Source organism: Dendrobates tinctorius, unplaced genomic scaffold (assembly GCF_039654945.1).
Source record: "Dendrobates tinctorius isolate UK_male_01 unplaced genomic scaffold, ASM3965494v1 ptg000204l, whole genome shotgun sequence".
Taxonomy (NCBI): domain Eukaryota; kingdom Metazoa; phylum Chordata; class Amphibia; order Anura; family Dendrobatidae; genus Dendrobates; species Dendrobates tinctorius.
Genome location: NW_027361871.1, coordinates 1,679,116 through 1,701,648, shown reverse-complemented (window position 1 = coordinate 1,701,648; position 22,533 = coordinate 1,679,116). Strand labels below are relative to the sequence as shown.

The following is a 22,533-nucleotide window of genomic DNA, read 5'->3' as shown; positions in this document are numbered from 1 at the left end:
AGCATGACAATGTAAAACCAGTTGATTTAGTTTTGAAATGCCTCCTTTCTATGCATCTCTAATCCGTTTATCCAATGTATCTCACCTTTATGTCCTTTGGCTTAGTTGGTCAAAGAGCCTGTTTAGTAAACAGAAAATCTTGAATTTGAATGCCAGCAGTCCTCTTCCTTCTTTATCTCAGTTTAGGGCTGTTTAACTCTCTAAGCAGGCTTTCTAATGTATCACACCTGTTTGTCCTTTGTCTTAGTTGGTCAAAGAGCCTGTTTAGTAAACAGAAAATCTTGAATTTGAATGCCAGCAGTCCTCTTCCTTCTTTATCTCAGTTTAGGGCTGTTTAACTCTCTAAGCAGGCTTTCTAATGTATCACACCTGTTTGTCCTTTGTCTTAGTTGGTCAAAGAGCCTATTTAGTAAATGGAAAATCTTGAATTTGAATGCCAGCAGTCCTTTTCCTTCTTTATCTCAGTTTAGGGCTGTTTAACTCTCTAAGCAGGCTTTTTAATGTTTCGCACCTGTTTGTCCTTTGGCTTAGTTGGTCAAAGAGCCTATTTAGTAAAAGGAAAATCTTGATTTTGAATGTCAGCAGTGCTTTCTATTCTTCATCTCATTTTGTGGGTTTTTACCCCAAAAAGAGGACTTTTACTCTTGTTTGTCATCAAATATTAATTTCCCACAGCCCTAATATAGTGCAATTGAGAAAAAAAATTCTCTGCTGTTGAAACACTTTAAAAGGAATTAGAGGATATAATTTTCTTTACAGAATATAGGATGGCATCAAGCTTTACCAATTAAAACCAGTGGATTTACAGGTCTGACTCTGCAAAGTTTGATAGCAGCACAGGAGTATTGTAAACTTTCATGCTTGAAGTGTCCACTGCTTGGGTTAAAAATGAAAACCAAACCATTCAACATGAAAGAAGAAGCAGATTAATCCGACGAGGATGGGATTCGAACCCATGCATTCAGAGCACAATGGATTAGCAGTCCATCGCCTTAACCACTCGGCCACCTCGTCTACATAGCACCCGTGCGTTTAGGTGGGAAGATGTTGAGAGGGTTTTTACCAGCCAGTGTTTTTTCACTGAAGATTGTATGTTGGCTTTTGTCAGAGTTGCCTTATCTCGTCAACTACAGTGCCTGTTGTTTGAAGTTAGCTTGGGGAAAACTCTATCAGAAATGAACCAGTGCTGAGGTTTTTAATATCAATTAGTCATAATTTTTCCTCCTTTTGGTTTTGCCATGGCATTTCTTCAATCTGTCTATTCTGTGTCATAACTTGGAAGCAAAACAAGTCCCAAATTTCAGCTGTGCTAAAAGATGGCTCATTCAATTGCAAAACTTCAAAGCCTTTGTCCTCGATACAGCTTCTGTAAATTTGTCAGTCTTTTAAATGAATGCTCTTCAAAATTTACTTGGCTTCTTAAGTGTTATGACTGAGATTGAAATCTTATTCCATGTTTCTGCTCTACGTGGAATGGAACTCAAGCTCAATATTGTTTTGCTGCGCTAACCAGTTGAATGTTCGATTGGTGCTTCAATCTTCCTTGGATTTCAAATGCATGCCATCTTCTGGTGCTGTGGCTTAGTTGGTTAAAGCGCCTGTCTAGTAAACAGGAGATCCTGAGTTCGATTCTCAGCAGTGCCTTGTTTTCGTCTCCTCACAAAGAAGCTTCCTATCTTAAAAATAGGTGTTTCACTTGCGACTGATAGTGGAATTATGAGATTAAAAATCTCTTCTATCTACGAGATATAAAGGAAGAAAGATGGCTTCAAGCATGACAATGTAAAACCAGTTGATTTAGTTTTGAAATGCCTCCTTTCTATGCATCTCTAATCCGTTTATCCAATGTATCTCACCTTTATGTCCTTTGGCTTAGTTGGTCAAAGAGCCTGTTTAGTAAACAGAAAATCTTGAATTTGAATGCCAGCAGTGCTATTCTTTCTTTATGTCAGTTTGGGGCTTCTTAACTCTCTAAGCAGGCTTTCTAATGTATCACACCTGTTTGTCCTTTGTCTTAGTTGGTCAAAGAGCCTGTTTAGTAAACAGAAAATCTTGAATTTGAATGCCAGCAGTCCTCTTCCTTCTTTATCTCAGTTTAGGGCTGTTTAACTCTCTAAGCAGGCTTTCTAATGTATCACACCTGTTTGTCCTTTGTCTTAGTTGGTCAAAGAGCCTATTTAGTAAATGGAAAATCTTGAATTTGAATGCCAGCAGTCCTTTTCCTTCTTTATCTCAGTTTAGGGCTGTTTAACTCTCTAAGCAGGCTTTTTAATGTTTCGCACCTGTTTGTCCTTTGGCTTAGTTGGTCAAAGAGCCTATTTAGTAAAAGGAAAATCTTGATTTTGAATGTCAGCAGTGCTTTCTATTCTTCATCTCATTTTGTGGGTTTTTACCCCAAAAAGAGGACTTTTACTCTTGTTTGTCATCAAATATTAATTTCCCACAGCCCTAATATAGTGCAATTGAGAAAAAAAATTCTCTGCTGTTGAAACACTTTAAAAGGAATTAGAGGATATAATTTTCTTTACAGAATATAGGATGGCATCAAGCTTTACAAATTAAAACCAGTGGATTTACAGATCTGACTCTGCAAAGTTTGATAGCAGCACAGGAGTATTGTAAACTTTCATGCATGAAGTGTCCACCGCTTGGGTTAAAAATGAAAACCAAACAATTCAACATGAAAGAAGAAGCAGATTAATCCGACGTGGATGGTATTCGAACCCATGCATGCAGAGCACAATGGATTAGCAGACCATCCCCTTAACCACTCGGCCACCTCTTTTACATAGCGCCCGTGCGTTTAGGTGGGAAGATGTTGAGAGGGTTTTTACCAGTCAGTGTTTTTTCACTGAAGATTGTATGTTGGCTTTTGTCAGAGTTGCCTTATCTCGTCAACTACAGTGCCTGTTGTTTGAAGTTAGCTTGGGGAAAACTCTATCAGAAATGAACCAGTGCTGAGGTTTTTAATATCAATTAGTCATAATTTTTCCTCCTTTTGGTTTTGCCATGGCATTTCTTCAATCTGTCTATTCTGTGTCATAACTTGGAAGCAAAACAAGTCCCAAATTTCAGCTGTGCTAAAAGATGGCTCATTCAATTGCAAAACTTCAAAGCCTTTGTCCTCGATACAGCTTCTGTAAATTTGTCAGTCTTTTAAATGAATGCTCTTCAAAATTTACTTGGCTTCTTAAGTGTTATGACTGAGATTGAAATCTTATTCCATGTTTCTGCTCTACGTGGAATGGAACTCAAGCTCAATATTATTTTGCTGCGCTAACCAGTTGAATGTTCGATTGGTGCTTCAATCTTCCTTTGATTTCAAGTGCATGCCATCTTCTGGTACTGTGGCTTAGTTGGTTAAAGCGCCTGTCTAGTAAACAGGAGATCCTGAGTTCGAATCTCAGCAGTGCCTTGTTTTTCGTCTCCTCACAAAGAAGCTTCCTATCTTAAAAATAGTTGTTTCACTTGCGACTGATAGTGGAATTATGAGATTAAAAATCTCTTCTATCTACGAGATATAAAGGAAGAAAGATGGCTTCAAGCATGACAATGTAAAACCAGTTGATTTAGTTTTGAAATGCCTCCTTTCTATGCATCTCTAATCCGTTTATTCAATGTATCTCACCTTTATGTCCTTTGGCTTAGTTGGTCAAAGAGCCTGTTTAGTAAACAGAAAATCTTGAATTTGAATGCCAGCAGTGCTATTCTTTCTTTATGTCAGTTTGGGGCTTCTTAACTCTCTAAGCAGGCTTTCTAATGTATCACACCTGTTTGTCCTTTGTCTTAGTTGGTCAAAGAGCCTGTTTAGTAAACAGAAAATCTTGAATTTGAATGCCAGCAGTCCTCTTCCTTCTTTATCTCAGTTTAGGGCTGTTTAACTCTCTAAGCAGGCTTTCTAATGTATCACACCTGTTTGTCCTTTGTCTTAGTTGGTCAAAGAGCCTATTTAGTAAATGGAAAATCTTGAATTTGAATGCCAGCAGTCCTTTTCCTTCTTTATCTCAGTTTAGGGCTGTTTAACTCTCTAAGCAGGCTTTTTAATGTTTCGCACCTGTTTGTCCTTTGGCTTAGTTGGTCAAAGAGCCTATTTAGTAAAAGGAAAATCTTGATTTTGAATGTCTGCAGTGCTTTCTATTCTTCATCTCATTTTGTGGGTTTTTACCCCAAAAAGAGGACTTTTACTCTTGTTTGTCATCAAATATTAATTTCCCACAGCCCTAATATAGTGCAATTGAGAAAAAAAATTCTCTGCTGTTGAAACACTTTAAAAGGAATTAGAGGATATAATTTTCTTTACAGAATATAGGATGGCATCAAGCTTTACCAATTAAAACCAGTGGATTTACAGGTCTGACTCTGCAAAGTTTGATAGCAGCACAGGAGTATTGTAAACTTTCATGCTTGAAGTGTCCACTGCTTGGGTTAAAAATGAAAACCAAACCATTCAACATGAAAGAAGAAGCAGATTAATCCGACGAGGATGGGATTCGAACCCATGCATTCAGAGCACAATGGATTAGCAGTCCATCACCTTAACCACTCGGCCACCTCGTCTACATAGCACCCGTGCGTTTAGGTGGGAAGATGTTGAGAGGGTTTTTACCAGACAGTGTTTTTTCACTGAAGATTGTATGTTGGCTTTTGTCAGAGTTGCCTTATCTCGTCAACTACAGTGCCTGTTGTTTGAAGTTAGCTTGGGGAAAACTCTATCAGAAATGAACCAGTGCTGAGGTTTTTAATATCAATTAGTCATAATTTTTCCTCCTTTTGGTTTTGCCATGGCATTTCTTCAATCTGTCTATTCTGTGTCATAACTTGGAAGCAAAACAAGTCCCAAATTTCAGCTGTGCTAAAAGATGGCTCATTCAATTGCAAAACTTCAAAGCCTTTGTCCTCGATACAGCTTCTGTAAATTTGTCAGTCTTTTAAATGAATGCTCTTCAAAATTTACTTGGCTTCTTAAGTGTTATGACTGAGATTGAAATCTTATTCCATGTTTCTGCTCTACGTGGAATGGAACTCAAGCTCAATATTGTTTTGCTGCGCTAACCAGTTGAATGTTCGATTGGTGCTTCAATCTTCCTTGGATTTCAAATGCATGCCATCTTCTGGTGCTGTGGCTTAGTTGGTTAAAGCGCCTGTCTAGTAAACAGGAGATCCTGAGTTCGAATCTCAGCAGTGCCTTGTTTTCGTCTCCTCACAAAGAAGCTTCCTATCTTAAAAATAGGTGTTTCACTTGCGACTGATAGTGGAATTATGAGATTAAAAATCTCTTCTATCTACGAGATATAAAGGAAGAAAGATGGCTTCAAGCATGACAATGTAAAACCAGTTGATTTAGTTTTGAAATGCCTCCTTTCTATGCATCTCTAATCCGTTTATCCAATGTATCTCACCTTTATGTCCTTTGGCTTAGTTGGTCAAAGAGCCTGTTTAGTAAACAGAAAATCTTGAATTTGAATGCCAGCAGTGCTATTCTTTCTTTATGTCAGTTTGGGGCTTCTTAACTCTCTAAGCAGGCTTTCTAATGTATCACACCTGTTTGTCCTTTGTCTTAGTTGGTCAAAGAGCCTATTTAGTAAATGGAAAATCTTGAATTTGAATGCCAGCAGTCCTCTTCCTTCTTTATCTCAGTTTAGGGCTGTTTAACTCTCTAAGCAGGCTTTTTAATGTTTCGCACCTGTTTGTCCTTTGGCTTAGTTGGTCAAAGAGCCTATTTAGTAAAAGGAAAATCTTGATTTTGAATGTCAGCAGTGCTTTCTATTCTTCATCTCATTTTGTGGGTTTTTACCCCAAAAAGAGGACTTTTACTCTTGTTTGTCATCAAATATTAATTTCCCACAGCCCTAATATAGTGCAATTGAGAAAAAAAATTCTCTGCTGTTGAAACACTTTAAAAGGAATTAGAGGATATAATTTTCTTTACAGAATATAGGATGGCATCAAGCTTTACCAATTAAAACCAGTGGATTTACAGGTCTGACTCTGCAAAGTTTGATAGCAGCACAGGAGTATTGTAAACTTTCATGCTTGAAGTGTCCACTGCTTGGGTTAAAAATGAAAACCAAACCATTCAACATGAAAGAAGAAGCAGCTTAATCCGACGAGGATGGGATTCAAACCCATGCATGCAGAGCACAATGGATTAGCGGTCCATCCCCTTAACCACTCGGCCACCTCGTCTACATAGCGCCCGTGCGTTTAGGTGGGAAGATGTTGAGAGGGTTTTTACCAGTCAGTGTTTTTTCACTGAAGATTGTATGTTGGCTTTTGTCAGAGTTGCCTTATCTCGTCAACTACAGTGCCTGTTGTTTGAAGTTAGCTTGGGGAAAACTCTATCAGAAATGAACCAGTGCTGAGGTTTTTAATATCAATTAGTCATAATTTTTCCTCCTTTTGGTTTTGCCATGGCATTTCTTCAATCTGTCTATTCTGTGTCATAACTTGGAAGCAAAACAAGTCCCAAATTTCAGCTGTGCTAAAAGATGGCTCATTCAATTGCAAAACTTCAAAGCCTTTGTCCTCGACACAGCTTCTGTAAATTTGTCAGTCTTTTAAATGAATGCTCTTCAAAATTTACTTGGCTTCTTAAGTGTTATGACTGAGATTGAAATCTTATTCCATGTTTCTGCTCTACGTGGAATGGAACTCAAGCTCAATATTGTTTTGCTGCGCTAACCAGTTGAATGTTCGATTGGTGCTTCAATCTTCCTTGGATTTCAAATGCATGCCATCTTCTGGTGCTGTGGCTTAGTTTGTTAAAGCGCCTGTCTAGTAAACAGAAGATCCTGAGTTTGAATCTCAGCAGTGCCTTGTTTTCATCTCCTCACAAAGAAGCTTCCTATCTTAAAAATAGGTGTTTCACTTGCGACTGATAGTGCAATTATGAGATTAAAAATCTCTTCTATCAACGAGATATAAAGGAAGAAAGATGGCTTCAAGCATGACAATGTAAAACCAGTTGATTTAGTTTTGAAATGCCTCCTTTCTATGCATCTCTAATCCGTTTATCCAATGTATCTCACCTTTATGTCCTTTGGCTTAGTTGGTCAAAGAGCCTGTTTAGTAAACAGAAAATCTTGAATTTGAATGCCAGCAGTCCTCTTCCTTCTTTATCTCAGTTTAGGGCTGTTTAACTCTCTAAGCAGGCTTTCTAATGTATCACACCTGTTTGTCCTTTGTCTTAGTTGGTCAAAGAGCCTGTTTAGTAAACAGAAAATCTTGAATTTGAATGCAAGCAGTCCTCTTCCTTCTTTATCTCAGTTTAGGGCTGTTTAACTCTCTAAGCAGGCTTTCTAATGTATCACACCTGTTTGTCCTTTGTCTTAGTTGGTCAAAGAGCCTATTTAGTAAATGGAAAATCTTGAATTTGAATGCCAGCAGTCCTTTTCCTTCTTTATCTCAGTTTAGGGCTGTTTAACTCTCTAAGCAGGCTTTTTAATGTTTCGCACCTGTTTGTCCTTTGGCTTAGTTGGTCAAAGAGCCTATTTAGTAAAAGGAAAATCTTGATTTTGAATGTCAGCAGTGCTTTCTATTCTTCATCTCATTTTGTGGGTTTTTACCCCAAAAAGAGGACTTTTACTCTTGTTTGTCATCAAATATTAATTTCCCACAGCCCTAATATAGTGCAATTGAGAAAAAAAATTCTCTGCTGTTGAAACACTTTAAAAGGAATTAGAGGATATAATTTTCTTTACAGAATATAGGATGGCATCAAGCTTTACAAATTAAAACCAGTGGATTTACAGATCTGACTCTGCAAAGTTTGATAGCAGCACAGGAGTATTGTAAACTTTCATGCATGAAGTGTCCACCGCTTGGGTTAAAAATGAAAACCAAACAATTCAACATGAAAGAAGAAGCAGATTAATCCGACGTGGATGGTATTCGAACCCATGCATGCAGAGCACAATGGATTAGCAGACCATCCCCTTAACCACTCGGCCACCTCGTCTACATAGCGCCCTTGCGTTTAGGTGGGAAGATGTTGAGAGGGTTTTTACCAGTCAGTGTTTTTTCACTGAAGATTGTATGTTGGCTTTTGTCAGAGTTGCCTTATCTCGTCAACTACAGCGCCTGTTGTTTGAAGTTAGCTTGGGGAAAACTCTATCAGAAATGAACCAGTGCTGAGGTTTTTAATATCAATTAGTCATAATTTTTCCTCCTTTTGGTTTTGCCATGGCATTTCTTCAATCTGTCTATTCTGTGTCATAACTTGGAAGCAAAACAAGTCCCAAATTTCAGCTGTGCTAAAAGATGGCTCATTCAATTGCAAAACTTCAAAGCCTTTGTCCTCGATACAGCTTCTGTAAATTTGTCAGTCTTTTAAATGAATGCTCTTCAAAATTTACTTGGCTTCTTAAGTGTTATGACTGAGATTGAAATCTTATTCCATGTTTCTGCTCTACGTGGAATGGAACTCAAGCTCAATATTATTTTGCTGCGCTAACCAGTTGAATGTTCGATTGGTGCTTCAATCTTCCTTTGATTTCAAGTGCATGCCATCTTCTGGTACTGTGGCTTAGTTGGTTAAAGCGCCTGTCTAGTAAACAGTAGATCCTGAGTTCGAATCTCAGCAGTGCCTTGTTTTTCGTCTCCTCACAAAGAAGCTTCCTATCTTAAAAATAGTTGTTTCACTTGCGACTGATAGTGGAATTATGAGATTAAAAATCTCTTCTATCTACGAGATATAAAGGAAGAAAGATGGCTTCAAGCATGACAATGTAAAACCAGTTGATTTAGTTTTGAAATGCCTCCTTTCTATGCATCTCTAATCCGTTTATTCAATGTATCTCACCTTTATGTCCTTTGGCTTAGTTGGTCAAAGAGCCTGTTTAGTAAACAGAAAATCTTGAATTTGAATGCCAGCAGTGCTATTCTTTCTTTATGTCAGTTTGGGGCTTCTTAACTCTCTAAGCAGGCTTTCTAATGTATCACACCTGTTTGTCCTTTGTCTTAGTTGGTCAAAGAGCCTGTTTAGTAAACAGAAAATCTTGAATTTGAATGCCAGCAGTCCTCTTCCTTCTTTATCTCAGTTTAGGGCTGTTTAACTCTCTAAGCAGGCTTTCTAATGTATCACACCTGTTTGTCCTTTGTCTTAGTTGGTCAAAGAGCCTATTTAGTAAATGGAAAATCTTGAATTTGAATGCCAGCAGTCCTTTTCCTTCTTTATCTCAGTTTAGGGCTGTTTAACTCTCTAAGCAGGCTTTTTAATGTTTCGCACCTGTTTGTCCTTTGGCTTAGTTGGTCAAAGAGCCTATTTAGTAAAAGGAAAATCTTGATTTTGAATGTCAGCAGTGCTTTCTATTCTTCATCTCATTTTGTGGGTTTTTACCCCAAAAAGAGGACTTTTACTCTTGTTTGTCATCAAATATTAATTTCCCACAGCCCTAATATAGTGCAATTGAGAAAAAAAATTCTCTGCTGTTGAAACACTTTAAAAGGAATTAGAGGATATAATTTTCTTTACAGAATATAGGATGGCATCAAGCTTTACCAATTAAAACCAGTGGATTTACAGGTCTGACTCTGCAAAGTTTGATAGCAGCACAGGAGTATTGTAAACTTTCATGCTTGAAGTGTCCACTGCTTGGGTTAAAAATGAAAACCAAACCATTCAACATGAAAGAAGAAGCAGATTAATCCGACGAGGATGGGATTCGAACCCATGCATTCAGAGCACAATGGATTAGCAGTCCATCGCCTTAACCACTCGGCCACCTCGTCTACATAGCACCCGTGCGTTTAGGTGGGAAGATGTTGAGAGGGTTTTTACCAGACAGTGTTTTTTCACTGAAGATTGTATGTTGGCTTTTGTCAGAGTTGCCTTATCTCGTCAACTACAGTGCCTGTTGTTTGAAGTTAGCTTGGGGAAAACTCTATCAGAAATGAACCAGTGCTGAGGTTTTTAATATCAATTAGTCATAATTTTTCCTCCTTTTGGTTTTGCCATGGCATTTCTTCAATCTGTCTATTCTGTGTCATAACTTGGAAGCAAAACAAGTCCCAAATTTCAGCTGTGCTAAAAGATGGCTCATTCAATTGCAAAACTTCAAAGCCTTTGTCCTCGATACAGCTTCTGTAAATTTGTCAGTCTTTTAAATGAATGCTCTTCAAAATTTACTTGGCTTCTTAAGTGTTATGACTGAGATTGAAATCTTATTCCATGTTTCTGCTCTACGTGGAATGGAACTCAAGCTCAATATTGTTTTGCTGCGCTAACCAGTTGAATGTTCGATTGGTGCTTCAATCTTCCTTGGATTTCAAATGCATGCCATCTTCTGGTGCTGTGGCTTAGTTGGTTAAAGCGCCTGTCTAGTAAACAGGAGATCCTGAGTTCGAATCTCAGCAGTGCCTTGTTTTCGTCTCCTCACAAAGAAGCTTCCTATCTTAAAAATAGGTGTTTCACTTGCGACTGATAGTGGAATTATGAGATTAAAAATCTCTTCTATCTACGAGATATAAAGAAAGAAAGATGGCTTCAAGCATGACAATGTAAAACCAGTTGATTTAGTTTTGAAATGCCTCCTTTCTATGCATCTCTAATCCGTTTATCCAATGTATCTCACCTTTATGTCCTTTGGCTTAGTTGGTCAAAGAGCCTGTTTAGTAAACAGAAAATCTTGAATTTGAATGCCAGCAGTGCTATTCTTTCTTTATGTCAGTTTGGGGCTTCTTAACTCTCTAAGCAGGCTTTCTAATGTATCACACCTGTTTGTCCTTTGTCTTAGTTGGTCAAAGAGCCTGTTTAGTAAACAGAAAATCTTGAATTTGAATGCCAGCAGTCCTCTTCCTTCTTTATCTCAGTTTAGGGCTGTTTAACTCTCTAAGCAGGCTTTCTAATGTATCACACCTGTTTGTCCTTTGTCTTAGTTGGTCAAAGAGCCTATTTAGTAAATGGAAAATCTTGAATTTGAATGCCAGCAGTCCTTTTCCTTCTTTATCTCAGTTTAGGGCTGTTTAACTCTCTAAGCAGGCTTTTTAATGTTTCGCACCTGTTTGTCCTTTGGCTTAGTTGGTCAAAGAGCCTATTTAGTAAAAGGAAAATCTTGATTTTGAATGTCAGCAGTGCTTTCTATTCTTCATCTCATTTTGTGGGTTTTTACCCCAAAAAGAGGACTTTTACTCTTGTTTGTCATCAAATATTAATTTCCCACAGCCCTAATATAGTGCAATTGAGAAAAAAAATTCTCTGCTGTTGAAACACTTTAAAAGGAATTAGAGGATATAATTTTCTTTACAGAATATAGGATGGCATCAAGCTTTACAAATTAAAACCAGTGGATTTACAGATCTGACTCTGCAAAGTTTGATAGCAGCACAGGAGTATTGTAAACTTTCATGCATGAAGTGTCCACCGCTTGGGTTAAAAATGAAAACCAAACAATTCAACATGAAAGAAGAAGCAGATTAATCCGACGTGGATGGTATTCGAACCCATGCATGCAGAGCACAATGGATTAGCAGACCATCCCCTTAACCACTCGGCCACCTCTTTTACATAGCGCCCGTGCGTTTAGGTGGGAAGATGTTGAGAGGGTTTTTACCAGTCAGTGTTTTTTCACTGAAGATTGTATGTTGGCTTTTGTCAGAGTTGCCTTATCTCGTCAACTACAGTGCCTGTTGTTTGAAGTTAGCTTGGGGAAAACTCTATCAGAAATGAACCAGTGCTGAGGTTTTTAATATCAATTAGTCATAATTTTTCCTCCTTTTGGTTTTGCCATGGCATTTCTTCAATCTGTCTATTCTGTGTCATAACTTGGAAGCAAAACAAGTCCCAAATTTCAGCTGTGCTAAAAGATGGCTCATTCAATTGCAAAACTTCAAAGCCTTTGTCCTCGATACAGCTTCTGTAAATTTGTCAGTCTTTTAAATGAATGCTCTTCAAAATTTACTTGGCTTCTTAAGTGTTATGACTGAGATTGAAATCTTATTCCATGTTTCTGCTCTACGTGGAATGGAACTCAAGCTCAATATTGTTTTGCTGCGCTAACCAGTTGAATGTTCGATTGGTGCTTCAATCTTCCTTGGATTTCAAATGCATGCCATCTTCTGGTGCTGTGGCTTAGTTGGTTAAAGCGCCTGTCTAGTAAACAGGAGATCCTGAGTTCGAATCTCAGCAGTGCCTTGTTTTCGTCTCCTCACAAAGAAGCTTCCTATCTTAAAAATAGGTGTTTCACTTGCGACTGATAGTGGAATTATGAGATTAAAAATCTCTTCTATCTACGAGATATAAAGGAAGAAAGATGGCTTCAAGCATGACAATGTAAAACCAGTTGATTTAGTTTTGAAATGCCTCCTTTCTATGCATCTCTAATCCGTTTATCCAATGTATCTCACCTTTATGTCCTTTGGCTTAGTTGGTCAAAGAGCCTGTTTAGTAAACAGAAAATCTTGAATTTGAATGCCAGCAGTGCTATTCTTTCTTTATGTCAGTTTGGGGCTTCTTAACTCTCTAAGCAGGCTTTCTAATGTATCACACCTGTTTGTCCTTTGTCTTAGTTGGTCAAAGAGCCTGTTTAGTAAACAGAAAATCTTGAATTTGAATGCCAGCAGTCCTCTTCCTTCTTTATCTCAGTTTAGGGCTGTTTAACTCTCTAAGCAGGCTTTCTAATGTATCACACCTGTTTGTCCTTTGTCTTAGTTGGTCAAAGAGCCTATTTAGTAAATGGAAAATCTTGAATTTGAATGCCAGCAGTCCTTTCCTTCTTTATCTCAGTTTAGGGCTGTTTAACTCTCTAAGCAGGCTTTTTAATGTTTCGCACCTGTTTGTCCTTTGGCTTAGTTGGTCAAAGAGCCTATTTAGTAAAAGGAAAATCTTGATTTTGAATGTCAGCAGTGCTTTCTATTCTTCATCTCATTTTGTGGGTTTTTACCCCAAAAAGAGGACTTTTACTCTTGTTTGTCATCAAATATTAATTTCCCACAGCCCTAATATAGTGCAATTGAGAAAAAAAATTCTCTGCTGTTGAAACACTTTAAAAGGAATTAGAGGATATAATTTTCTTTACAGAATATAGGATGGCATCAAGCTTTACCAATTAAAACCAGTGGATTTACAGGTCTGACTCTGCAAAGTTTGATAGCAGCACAGGAGTATTGTAAACTTTCATGCTTGAAGTGTCCACTGCTTGGGTTAAAAATGAAAACCAAACCATTCAACATGAAAGAAGAAGCAGATTTATCCGACGAGGATGGGATTCGAACCCATGCATACAGAGCACAATGGATTAGCAGTCCATCCTCTTAACCACTCGGCCACCTCGTCTACATAGTGCCCATGCGTTTAGGTGGGAAGATGTTGAGAGGGTTTTTACCAGTCAGTGTTTTTTCACTGAAGATTGTATGTTGGCTTTTGTCAGAGTTGCCTTATCTCGTCAACTACAGTGCCTGTTGTTTGAAGTTAGCTTGGGGAAAACTCTATCAGAAATGAACCAGTGCTGAGGTTTTTAATATCAATTAGTCATAATTTTTCCTCATTTTGGTTTTGCCATGGCATTTCTTCAATCTGTCTATTCTGTGTCATAACTTGGAAGCAAAACAAGTCCCAAATTTCAGCTGTGCTAAAAGATGGCTCATTCAATTGCAAAACTTCAAAGCCTTTGTCCTCGATACAGCTTCTGTAAATTTGTCAGTCTTTTAAATGAATGCTCTTCAAAATTTACTTGGCTTCTTAAGTGTTATGACTGAGATTGAAATCTTATTCCATGTTTCTGCTCTACGTGGAATGGAACTCAAGCTCAATATTGTTTTGCTGCGCTAACCAGTTGAATGTTCGATTGGTGCTTCAATCTTCCTTGGATTTCAAATGCATGCCATCTTCTGGTGCTGTGGCTTAGTTGGTTAAAGCGCCTGTTTATTAAACAGGAGATCCTGAGTTCGAATCTCAGCAGTGCCTTGTTTTCGTCTCCTCACAAAGAAGCTTCCTATCTTAAAAATAGGTGTTTCACTTGCGACTGATAGTGCAATTGTGAGATTAAAAATCTCTTCTATCTAAGCGATATAAAGGAAGAAAGATGGCTTCAAGCATGACAATGTAAAACCAGTTGATTTAGTTTTGAAATGCCTCCTTTCTATGCATCTCTAATCCGTTTATCCAATGTATCTCACCTTTATGTCCTTTGGCTTAGTTGGTCAAAGAGCCTGTTTAGCAAACAGAAAATCTTGAATTTGAATGCCAGCAGTGCTGTTCTTTCTTTATGTCAGTTTGGGGCTTCTTAACTCTCTAAGCAGGCTTTCTAATGTATCACACCTGTTTGTCCTTTGTCTTAGTTGGTCAAAGAGCCTGTTTAGTAAACAGAAAATCTTGAATTTGAATGCCAGCAGTCCTCTTCCTTCTTTATCTCAGTTTAGGGCTGTTTAACTCTCTAAGCAGGCTTTCTAATGTATCACACCTGTTTGTCCTTTGTCTTAGTTGGTCAAAGAGCCTATTTAGTAAATGGAAAATCTTGAATTTGAATGCCAGCAGTCCTTTTCCTTCTTTATCTCAGTTTAGGGCTGTTTAACTCTCTAAGCAGGCGTTTTAATGTTTCGCACCTGTTTGTCCTTTGGCTTAGTTGGTCAAAGAGCCTATTTAGTAAAAGGAAAATCTTGATTTTGAATGTCAGCAGTGCTTTCTATTCTTCATCTCATTTTGTGGGTTTTTACCCCAAAAAGAGGACTTTTACTCTTGTTTGTCATCAAATATTAATTTCCCACAGCCCTAATATAGTGCAATTGAGAAAAAAAATTCTCTGCTGTTGAAACACTTTAAAAGGAATTAGAGGATATAATTTTCTTTACAGAATATAGGATGGCATCAAGCTTTACCAATTAAAACCAGTGGATTTACAGGTCTGACTCTGCAAAGTTTGATAGCAGCACAGGAGTATTGTAAACTTTCATGCTTGAAGTGTCCACTGCTTGGGTTAAAAATGAAAACCAAACCATTCAACATGAAAGAAGAAGCAGATTAATCCGACGAGGATGGGATTCGAACCCATGCATTCAGAGCACAATGGATTAGCAGTCCATCGCCTTAACCACTCGGCCACCTCGTCTACATAGCACCCGTGCGTTTAGGTGGGAAGATGTTGAGAGGGTTTTTACCAGACAGTGTTTTTTCACTGAAGATTGTATGTTGGCTTTTGTCAGAGTTGCCTTATCTCGTCAACTACAGTGCCTGTTGTTTGAAGTTAGCTTGGGGAAAACTCTATCAGAAATGAACCAGTGCTGAGGTTTTTAATATCAATTAGTCATAATTTTTCCTCCTTTTGGTTTTGCCATGGCATTTCTTCAATCTGTCTATTCTGTGTCATAACTTGGAAGCAAAACAAGTCCCAAATTTCAGCTGTGCTAAAAGATGGCTCATTCAATTGCAAAACTTCAAAGCCTTTGTCCTCGATACAGCTTCTGTAAATTTGTCAGTCTTTTAAATGAATGCTCTTCAAAATTTACTTGGCTTCTTAAGTGTTATGACTGAGATTGAAATCTTATTCCATGTTTCTGCTCTACGTGGAATGGAACTCAAGCTCAATATTGTTTTGCTGCGCTAACCAGTTGAATGTTCGATTGGTGCTTCAATCTTCCTTGGATTTCAAATGCATGCCATCTTCTGGTGCTGTGGCTTAGTTGGTTAAAGCGCCTGTCTAGTAAACAGGAGATCCTGAGTTCGAATCTCAGCAGTGCCTTGTTTTCGTCTCCTCACAAAGAAGCTTCCTATCTTAAAAATAGGTGTTTCACTTGCGACTGATAGTGGAATTATGAGATTAAAAATCTCTTCTATCTACGAGATATAAAGGAAGAAAGATGGCTTCAAGCATGACAATGTAAAACCAGTTGATTTAGTTTTGAAATGCCTCCTTTCTATGCATCTCTAATCCGTTTATCCAATGTATCTCACCTTTATGTCCTTTGGCTTAGTTGGTCAAAGAGCCTGTTTAGTAAACAGAAAATCTTGAATTTGAATGCCAGCAGTGCTATTCTTTCTTTATGTCAGTTTGGGGCTTCTTAACTCTCTAAGCAGGCTTTCTAATGTATCACACCTGTTTGTCCTTTGTCTTAGTTGGTCAAAGAGCCTGTTTAGTAAACAGAAAATCTTGAATTTGAATGCCAGCAGTCCTCTTCCTTCTTTATCTCAGTTTAGGGCTGTTTAACTCTCTAAGCAGGCTTTCTAATGTATCACACCTGTTTGTCCTTTGTCTTAGTTGGTCAAAGAGCCTATTTAGTAAATGGAAAATCTTGAATTTGAATGCCAGCAGTCCTTTCCTTCTTTATCTCAGTTTAGGGCTGTTTAACTCTCTAAGCAGGCTTTTTAATGTTTCGCACCTGTTTGTCCTTTGGCTTAGTTGGTCAAAGAGCCTATTTAGTAAAAGGAAAATCTTGATTTTGAATGTCAGCAGTGCTTTCTATTCTTCATCTCATTTTGTGGGTTTTTACCCCAAAAAGAGGACTTTTACTCTTGTTTGTCATCAAATATTAATTTCCCACAGCCCTAATATAGTGCAATTGAGAAAAAAAATTCTCTGCTGTTGAAACACTTTAAAAGGAATTAGAGGATATAATTTTCTTTACAGAATATAGGATGGCATCAAGCTTTACCAATTAAAACCAGTGGATTTACAGGTCTGACTCTGCAAAGTTTGATAGCAGCACAGGAGTATTGTAAACTTTCATGCTTGAAGTGTCCACTGCTTGGGTTAAAAATGAAAACCAAACCATTCAACATGAAAGAAGAAGCAGATTAATCCGACGAGGATGGGATTCGAACCCATGCATACAGAGCACAATGGATTAGCAGTCCATCCTCTTAACCACTCGGCCACCTCATCTACATAGTGCCCGTGCGTTTAGGTGGGAAGATGTTGAGAGGGTTTTTACCAGTCAGTGTTTTTTCACTGAAGATTGTATGTTGGCTTTTGTCAGAGTTGCCTTATCTCGTCAACTACAGTGCCTGTTGTTTGAAGTTAGCTTGGGGAAAACTCTATCAGAAATGAACCAGTGCTGAGGTTTTTAATATCAATTAGTCATAATTTTTCCTCCTTTTGGTTTTGCCATGGCATTTCTTCAATCTGTCTATTCTGTGTCATAACTTGGAAGCAAAACAAGTCCCAAATTTCAGCTGTGCTAAAAGATGGCTCATTCAATTGCAAAACTTCAAAGCCTTTGTCCTCGATACAGCTTCTGTAAATTTGTCAGTCTTTTAAATGAATGCTCTTCAAAATTTACTTGGCTTCTTAAGTGTTATGACTGAGATTGAAATCTTATTCCATGTTTCTGCTCTACGTGGAATGCAACTCAAGCTCAATATTGTTTTGCTGCGCTAACCAGTTGAATGTTCGATTGGTGCTTCAATCTTCCTTGGATTTCAAATGCATGCCATCTTCTGGTGCTGTGGCTTAGTTGGTTAAAGCGCCTGTTTATTAAACAGGAGATCCTGAGTTCGAATCTCAGCAGTGCCTTGTTTTCGTCTCCTCACAAAGAAGCTTCCTATCTTAAAAATAGGTGTTTCACTTGCGACTGATAGTGCAATTGTGAGATTAAAAATCTCTTCTATCTAAGCGATATAAAGGAAGAAAGATGGCTTCAAGCATGACAATGTAAAACCAGTTGATTTAGTTTTGAAATGCCTCCTTTCTATGCATCTCTAATCCGTTTATCCAATGTATCTCACCTTTATGTCCTTTGGCTTAGTTGGTCAAAGAGCCTGTTTAGCAAACAGAAAATCTTGAATTTGAATGCCAGCAGTGCTGTTCTTTCTTTATGTCAGTTTGGGGCTTCTTAACTCTCTAAGCAGGCTTTCTAATGTATCACACCTGTTTGTCCTTTGTCTTAGTTGGTCAAAGAGCCTGTTTAGTAAACAGAAAATCTTGAATTTGAATGCCAGCAGTCCTCTTCCTTCTTTATCTCAGTTTAGGGCTGTTTAACTCTCTAAGCAGGCTTTCTAATGTATCACACCTGTTTGTCCTTTGTCTTAGTTGGTCAAAGAGCCTATTTAGTAAATGGAAAATCTTGAATTTGAATGCCAGCAGTCCTTTTCCTTCTTTATCTCAGTTTAGGGCTGTTTAACTCTCTAAGCAGGCGTTTTTAATGTTTCGCACCTGTTTGCCCTTTGGCTTAGTTGGTCAAAGAGCCTATTTAGTAAAAGGAAAATCTTGATTTTGAATGTCAGCAGTACTTTCTATTCTTCATCTCATTTTGTGGGTTTTTACCCCAAAAAGAGGACTTTTACTCTTGTTTGTCATCAAATATTAATTTCCCACAGCCCTAATATAGTGCAATTGAGAAAAAAAATTCTCTGCTGTTGAAACACTTTAAAAGGAATTAGAGGATATAATTTTCTTTACAGAATATAGGATGGCATCAAGCTTTACAAATTAAAACGAGTGGATTTACAGATCTGACTCTGCAAAGTTTGATAGCAGCACAGGAGTATTGTAAACTTTCATGCTTGAAGTGTCCACCGCTTGGGTTAAAAATGAAAACCAAACCATTCAACATGAAAGAAGAAGCAGATTAATCCGACGAGGATGGGATTCGAACCCATGCATGCAGAGCACAATGGATTAGCAGTCCATCACCTTAACCACTCGGCCACCTCGTCTACATAGTGCCCGTGCGTTTAGGTGGGAAGATGTTGAGAGGGTTTTTACCAGTCAGTGTTTTTTCACTGAAGATTGTATGTTGGCTTTTGTCAGAGTTGCCTTATCTCGTCAACTACAGTGCCTGTTGTTTGAAGTTAGCTTGGGGAAAACTCTATCAGAAATGAACCAGTGCTGAGGTTTTTAATATCAATTAGTCATAATTTTTCCTCCTTTTGGTTTTGCCATGGCATTTCTTCAATCTGTCTATTCTGTGTCATAACTTGGAAGCAAAACAAGTCCCAAATTTCAGCTGTGCTAAAAGATGGCTCATTCAATTGCAAAACTTCAAAGCCTTTGTCCTCGATACAGCTTCTGTAAATTTGTCAGTTTTTTAAATGAATGCTCTTCAAAATTTACTTGGCTTCTTAAGTGTTATGACTGAGATTGAAATCTTATTCCATGTTTCTGCTCTACGTGGAATGGAACTCAAGCTCAATATTGTTTTGCTGCGCTAACCAGTTGAATGTTCGATTGGTGCTTCAATCTTCCTTGGATTTCAAATGCATTCCATCTTCTGGTGCTGTGGCTTAGTTGGTTAAAGCGCCTGTCTAGTAAACAGGAGATCCTGAGTTCGAATCTCAGCAGTGCCTTGTTTTCATATCCTCACAAAGAAGCTTCCTATCTTAAAAATAGGTGTTTCACTTGCGACTGATAGTGCAATTGTGAGATTAAAAATCTCTTCTATCTAAGCGATATAAAGGAAGAAAGATGGTTTCAAGCATGACAATGTAAAACCAGTTGATTTAGTTTTGAAATGCCTCCTTTCTATGCATCTCTAATCCGTTTATCCAATGTATCTCACCTTTATGTCCTTTGGCTTAGTTGGTCAAAGAGCCTGTTTAGCAAACAGAAAATCTTGAATTTGAATGCCAGCAGTGCTGTTCTTTCTTTATGTCAGTTTGGGGCTTCTTAACTCTCTAAGCAGGCTTTCTAATGTATCACACCTGTTTGTCCTTTGTCTTAGTTGGTCAAAGAGCCTGTTTAGTAAACAGAAAATCTTGAATTTGAATGCCAGCAGTCCTCTTCCTTCTTTATCTCAGTTTAGGGCTGTTTAACTCTCTAAGCAGGCTTTCTAATGTATCACACCTGTTTGTCCTTTGTCTTAGTTGGTCAAAGAGCCTATTTAGTAAATGGAAAATCTTGAATTTGAATGCCAGCAGTCCTTTTCCTTCTTTATCTCAGTTTAGGGCTGTTTAACTCTCTAAGCAGGCGTTTTTAATGTTTCGCACCTGTTTGTCCTTTGGCTTAGTTGGTCAAAGAGCCTATTTAGTAAAAGGAAAATCTTGATTTTGAATGTCAGCAGTACTTTCTATTCTTCATCTCATTTTGTGGGTTTTTACCCCAAAAAGAGGACTTTTACTCTTGTTTGTCATCAAATATTAATTTCCCACAGCCCTAATATAGTGCAATTGAGAAAAAAAATTCTCTGCTGTTGAAACACTTTAAAAGGAATTAGAGGATATAATTTTCTTTACAGAATATAGGATGGCATCAAGCTTTACAAATTAAAACGAGTGGATTTACAGATCTGACTCTGCAAAGTTTGATAGCAGCACAGGAGTATTGTAAAATTTCATGCTTGAAGTGTCCACCGCTTGGGTTAAAAATGAAAACCAAACCATTCAACATGAAAGAAGAAGCAGATTAATCCGACGAGGATGGGATTCGAACCCATGCATGCAGAGCACAATGGATTAGCAGTCCATCACCTTAACCACTCGGCCACCTCTTCTACATAGTGCCTGTGCGTTTAGGTGGGAAGATGTTGAGAGGGTTTTTACCAGTCAGTGTTTTTTCACTGAAGATTGTATGTTGGCTTTTGTCAGAGTTGCCTTATCTCGTCAACTACAGTGCCTGTTGTTTGAAGTTAGCTTGGGGAAAACTCTATCAGAAATGAACCAGTGCTGAGGTTTTTAATATCAATTAGTCATAATTTTTCCTCATTTTGGTTTTGCCATGGCATTTCTTCAATCTGTCTATTCTGTGTCATAACTTGGAAGCAAAACAAGTCCCAAATTTCAGCTGTGCTAAAAGATGGCTCATTCAATTGCAAAACTTCAAAGCCTTTGTCCTCGATACAGCTTCTGTAAATTTGTCAGTCTTTTAAATGAATGCTCTTCAAAATTTACTTGGCTTCTTAAGTGTTATGACTGAGATTGAAATCTTATTCCATGTTTCTGCTCTACGTGGAATGGAACTCAAGCTCAATATTGTTTTGCTGCGCTAACCAGTTGAATGTTCGATTGGTGCTTCAATCTTCCTTGGATTTCAAATGCATGCCATCTTCTGGTGCTGTGGCTTAGTTGGTTAAAGCGCCTGTTTATTAAACAGGAGATCCTGAGTTCGAATCTCAGCAGTGCCTTGTTTTCGTCTCCTCACAAAGAAGCTTCCTATCTTAAAAATAGGTGTTTCACTTGCGACTGATAGTGCAATTGTGAGATTAAAAATCTCTTCTATCTAAGCGATATAAAGGAAGAAAGATGGCTTCAAGCATGACAATGTAAAACCAGTTGATTTAGTTTTGAAATGCCTCCTTTCTATGCATCTCTAATCCGTTTATCCAATGTATCTCACCTTTATGTCCTTTGGCTTAGTTGGTCAAAGAGCCTGTTTAGCAAACAGAAAATCTTGAATTTGAATGCCAGCAGTGCTGTTCTTTCTTTATGTCAGTTTGGGGCTTCTTAACTCTCTAAGCAGGCTTTCTAATGTATCACACCTGTTTGTCCTTTGTCTTAGTTGGTCAAAGAGCCTGTTTAGTAAACAGAAAATCTTGAATTTGAATGCCAGCAGTGCTATTCTTTCTTTATCTCAGTTTAGGGCTGTTTAACTCTCTAAGCAGGCTTTCTAATGTATCACACCTGTTTGTCCTTTGTCTTAGTTGGTCAAAGAGCCTATTTAGTAAATGGAAAATCTTGAATTTGAATGCCAGCAGTCCTTTTCCTTCTTTATCTCAGTTTAGGGCTGTTTAACTCTCTAAGCAGGCGTTTTTAATGTTTCGCACCTGTTTGTCCTTTGGCTTAGTTGGTCAAAGAGCCTATTTAGTAAAAGGAAAATCTTGATTTTGAATGTCAGCAGTACTTTCTATTCTTCATCTCATTTTGTGGGTTTTTACCCCAAAAAGAGGACTTTTACTCTTGTTTGTCATCAAATATTAATTTCCCACAGCCCTAATATAGTGCAATTGAGAAAAAAAATTCTCTGCTGTTGAAACACTTTAAAAGGAATTAGAGGATATAATTTTCTTTACAGAATATAGGATGGCATCAAGCTTTACAAATTAAAACGAGTGGATTTACAGATCTGACTCTGCAAAGTTTGATAGCAGCACAGGAGTATTGTAAACTTTCATGCTTGAAGTGTCCACCGCTTGGGTTAAAAATGAAAACCAAACCATTCAACATGAAAGAAGAAGCAGATTAATCCGACGAGGATGGGATTCGAACCCATGCATGCAGAGCACAATGGATTAGCAGTCCATCACCTTAACCACTCGGCCACCTCGTCTACATAGTGCCCGTGCGTTTAGGTGGGAAGATGTTGAGAGGGTTTTTACCAGCCAGTGTTTTTTCACTGAAGATTGTATGTTGGCTTTTGTCAGAGTTGCCTTATCTCGTCAACTACAGTGCCTGTTGTTTGAAGTTAGCTTGGGGAAAACTCTATCAGAAATGAACCAGTGCTGAGGTTTTTAATATCAATTAGTCATAATTTTTCCTCCTTTTGGTTTTGCCATGGCATTTCTTCAATCTGTCTATTCTGTGTCATAACTTGGAAGCAAAACAAGTCCCAAATTTCAGCTGTGCTAAAAGATGGCTCATTCAATTGCAAAACTTCAAAGCCTTTGTCCTCGATACAGCTTCTGTAAATTTGTCAGTCTTTTAAATGAATGCTCTTCAAAATTTACTTGGCTTCT

General features: G+C 38.0%; 12 non-coding genes across 12 annotated transcripts; 10 read left to right on the top strand and 2 right to left on the bottom strand.

The window, feature by feature from the left end:
* Positions 1 to 1,570: 1,570 nt before the first annotated feature.
* On the top strand, positions 1,571 to 1,644 carry TRNAT-AGU (transfer RNA threonine (anticodon AGU)). The gene has a single exon. It is a non-coding gene; the product is annotated as a tRNA-Thr (tRNA).
* A 1,697-nt stretch (positions 1,645 to 3,341) lies between these two features.
* On the top strand, positions 3,342 to 3,415 carry TRNAT-AGU (transfer RNA threonine (anticodon AGU)). The gene has a single exon. It is a non-coding gene; the product is annotated as a tRNA-Thr (tRNA).
* A 1,698-nt stretch (positions 3,416 to 5,113) lies between these two features.
* On the top strand, positions 5,114 to 5,187 carry TRNAT-AGU (transfer RNA threonine (anticodon AGU)). The gene has a single exon. It is a non-coding gene; the product is annotated as a tRNA-Thr (tRNA).
* Positions 5,188 to 10,285: 5,098 nt separating this feature from the next.
* TRNAT-AGU (transfer RNA threonine (anticodon AGU)) lies at positions 10,286 to 10,359 on the top strand. Its single transcript has one exon. It is a non-coding gene; the product is annotated as a tRNA-Thr (tRNA).
* A 1,697-nt stretch (positions 10,360 to 12,056) lies between these two features.
* Positions 12,057 to 12,130, top strand: TRNAT-AGU (transfer RNA threonine (anticodon AGU)). Its single transcript has one exon. It is a non-coding gene; the product is annotated as a tRNA-Thr (tRNA).
* A 1,696-nt stretch (positions 12,131 to 13,826) lies between these two features.
* Positions 13,827 to 13,900, top strand: TRNAN-AUU (transfer RNA asparagine (anticodon AUU)). Its single transcript has one exon. It is a non-coding gene; the product is annotated as a tRNA-Asn (tRNA).
* Positions 13,901 to 15,597: 1,697 nt separating this feature from the next.
* TRNAT-AGU (transfer RNA threonine (anticodon AGU)) lies at positions 15,598 to 15,671 on the top strand. Its single transcript has one exon. It is a non-coding gene; the product is annotated as a tRNA-Thr (tRNA).
* Positions 15,672 to 17,367: 1,696 nt separating this feature from the next.
* Positions 17,368 to 17,441, top strand: TRNAN-AUU (transfer RNA asparagine (anticodon AUU)). Its single transcript has one exon. It is a non-coding gene; the product is annotated as a tRNA-Asn (tRNA).
* A 1,060-nt stretch (positions 17,442 to 18,501) lies between these two features.
* Positions 18,502 to 18,583, bottom strand: TRNAS-GCU (transfer RNA serine (anticodon GCU)). The gene has a single exon. It is a non-coding gene; the product is annotated as a tRNA-Ser (tRNA).
* Positions 18,584 to 19,139: 556 nt separating this feature from the next.
* On the top strand, positions 19,140 to 19,213 carry TRNAT-AGU (transfer RNA threonine (anticodon AGU)). Its single transcript has one exon. It is a non-coding gene; the product is annotated as a tRNA-Thr (tRNA).
* Positions 19,214 to 20,911: 1,698 nt separating this feature from the next.
* Positions 20,912 to 20,985, top strand: TRNAN-AUU (transfer RNA asparagine (anticodon AUU)). The gene has a single exon. It is a non-coding gene; the product is annotated as a tRNA-Asn (tRNA).
* A 1,060-nt stretch (positions 20,986 to 22,045) lies between these two features.
* TRNAS-GCU (transfer RNA serine (anticodon GCU)) lies at positions 22,046 to 22,127 on the bottom strand. Its single transcript has one exon. It is a non-coding gene; the product is annotated as a tRNA-Ser (tRNA).
* Between the last annotated feature and the right edge of the window lie 406 nt (positions 22,128 to 22,533).